Source organism: Triticum dicoccoides, chromosome 4A, assembly GCF_002162155.2.
Source record: "Triticum dicoccoides isolate Atlit2015 ecotype Zavitan chromosome 4A, WEW_v2.0, whole genome shotgun sequence".
Taxonomy (NCBI): domain Eukaryota; kingdom Viridiplantae; phylum Streptophyta; class Magnoliopsida; order Poales; family Poaceae; genus Triticum; species Triticum dicoccoides.
Window position 1 is genome coordinate 670,301,423 of NC_041386.1, and position 2,922 is coordinate 670,304,344.

The window sequence follows — 2,922 nt, forward strand, 5'->3', positions numbered from 1 at the left end:
AAAAAAAAAAAAAACTTCGTCGCCCTGGCGATCGTTGAAAGTCAGTCAATGCTTCTGTAAACCATTTCATTCTTCATGCAGGACTGCGTAATCTTGATGAGCGGGGACAAGGTGAAGGTCGAGCAGGCGGCACAATGCATCAATGAGAATTCTGATCTTTGCGGTTAATTTACATGCGTTTATGGATTTCGGTTGTATCCTTGATGTTATGAAGTTGTGCTCTCAAGCACCTGACTAAAGTTTGCTATGTCGTTGAGCTGGGCTTTGGGGGTATCACGGTTTACAGAAACTTTTTATGTGTTTTCTCTTATCTGTAATGGCACATCCTTTATGCTTCCTGAAATTGTAAGCAAGACCCTATGCTATGTACTTCCTTTTGCCTTTTAAAATAATAAATCGGATGATGTAAAAGCCTTCCGTCTGAATATGCCATGGATAAACTTGATTCTTCTTTCCAATTATTCTATCATGGTAAAGCCGTGGGTGGACGAAGTGTTTCTGATGCGTTCTAGTCTTGCTATTTTTCATATGTTGTTCAGACCCATTCTAAGTAATGTGTTATTTGTATAGGTTGCTCTGCTAATGAAACGGGAGGGACTCTTTTGTTCTTGATTGTGCAGCCGACAGATTCAGGATGTTTGCTAAGTTGGCTAGGAACATCTCAAATGCAGACACACGTTTCAGAATTCCATTATGCAGAGATGAACAACATGGTGCTCAGGAAACAAATTGTTAGGCTGATACTGTATCTGGAAGTAGAACAGAGCAAGAACAGAAGATGACCAGGTGAGAGGAAATTTCAGGGTAGTTGGTTGGGACTAGTTCTTTCATTACTTGCTCTCCATACAGAGGCTTGTAACATAAATTAACGCACAGTACTTGCCCACTTGCCAAGTATAGTCGCTAGCCCATGTTCTCCATACAGAGGCTTGTAACCAGTCTTCCCTTTTTGAGACGCAGCTTGTCCCCAAGCTGCAGCCGCGCCGTAGTGAAACAGATAGACCTTGCGCAGCACTGCATAATCTTCCCAGGTTGCGGTTGCCTGCGGCAGATCTCTCCATTTTCCAGGTTCCCATTCTCCACGGGTGTCTGTCGAGGATTTCTTCAGGTTTCAGTTCCTGTAACGCTGCCACACCGATCGATGGGATTCGGCAGAGAAGTATGCCTGGTGTAAAATCTGGGATATGCACACGGAAGACTGGTTGCGCTAGGCTGCCCTCTGGGAGGTGCTGCCGGACCAATCTTCTCCAGAATGATATACGTCCAAGAAAAACTTAGGAAATGGTCACCTGACCACCGATGACTGGGCATATGATTGTATTTTAGCTTCAAATATGGTTTCTCCCCCGCTGAAAACTCAGGAGGTGATCAGCAATGTGCTTCATGAGTGACTGCTGAGCCCGCACCAATTGTTGCCTGACCGTAGTAGTCTGTTGATGGCGCCCCTGAAGAACTTCCTGGATATCAGTATTGCTGGTGGATGCGATATCAGGGATCATTTATGTTCTAGCGAGTACAAATGATGCCATATGCTTGTAGGATTCATTTGCTCTGTACTGGGTCATGCCCGTGCAATTGTGTTTGCTGATCCTGTTTACTTTGAGATTCAGTTTACAGTCTGATCCTGTTTACTTTGGGATCATTTATGTTCTAGCGAGTGCAAATGATGCCCTATGGTTTTGGCAACACTTTTGCTTGCAGGTAAGCCTGCACACTGGAGTTTCCATCCGTGCCCAAATTACACCAGGCACAATGGATACGGGTGGCGATGTTGCCCTTCAAAGACTGTTGCCTTTGGAACAAGATACTTGCTCTACATGCCTACACGAAGAGAAGTGCGTATTCAAAATCTGATGATGCAGTCTTTGAACCCCACCCGAGGAATCTGATGAAGACACTTGGTACAGTACAAATTCTATGTAAAGTATAAATTAGTGAATCCTTTGTATAGTATAAGTCCTTCCGTCTCAATATCATTTTCAATTTTGTTTCGCACAGTCAGTACACGGTCAATCAGGCCAGCGTGAATATGCACCAAATAAATGAACACCGCGTTTCTCCACAAGGTGTTTCATGTGGCTAAATAGTTCAGATAAGACTAGCAGAAATGAAAGGTAGCCTCAACTTTCTATCTCCCTGTGCTTGTTTGCACGCCATGTTGGTCACCTATCTGTTGATCTTGAAGACCTTCACAATTATACCTAGTTAAATCAAATTAAGGCAAGAGAAATTTGAGATGCTAACTATATGTTTGAAGAGATGGAAGATTATTAGGCCGTAGTTCGTCCGCTTTATTCTAAACGGACACGCGCGGACAGGATGGGGTGCTAACTATATGTTTGAAGAGATGGAAGATTATTAGGCCGTCTAGTTCGTCCGTAGTTGAAGAAGAGGCCGCGCACGGCGTGCGGGAGCATCTTGCGGAGCAGCAGGCGACGGCCGTCGACGATGGCGCACCACGCCTTGCGCACGCAGCGGGACACGGCGAGGTCGCGCGGCGGCAGGCGGCGGAGGATTTGGGCGAGCGCGTCGTCCGGCAGGGATTCCGTCTTGTCGTCCATGGCTGCCGCGCGGGGGCCGGCCTTAGTCCTTAGATTGCGGCTCGTTCTGTTCGAGAGAGATGAAGAGGAAGACTGCCGCCGCTGTGTGTTTGTATATATGGAGATAATAAGTACATAAGTGCGGCCCGTCTAAGGTATTTCACAAAATAATTCACATTAATATTTTCAATCGTCTTACTAGCTAGTAGATGTGTTCATGGAGGATCCCTGCACATGTTTTGCAAAAACACCCTTCCCGCTCCGGCGACGTACCCCGTCCATGCCATGGGAGTCCTAACGTTGTAACCGTGTTTCGTCTCCTCTCCTCCCTCTCCCCTTCCTTGCCGTCGTCAGACGGCGTGGTTGGGGCGAAGCCTGTGCG

At 46.4% G+C, this 2,922-nt stretch overlaps 1 pseudogene; it reads left to right on the forward strand.

The window, feature by feature from the left end:
- The window catches only part of LOC119284032, a 15,854-nt pseudogene extending 15,072 nt beyond the window's left edge, over nt 1-782 (forward strand).
- Nucleotides 783-2,922: the final 2,140 nt, after the last annotated feature.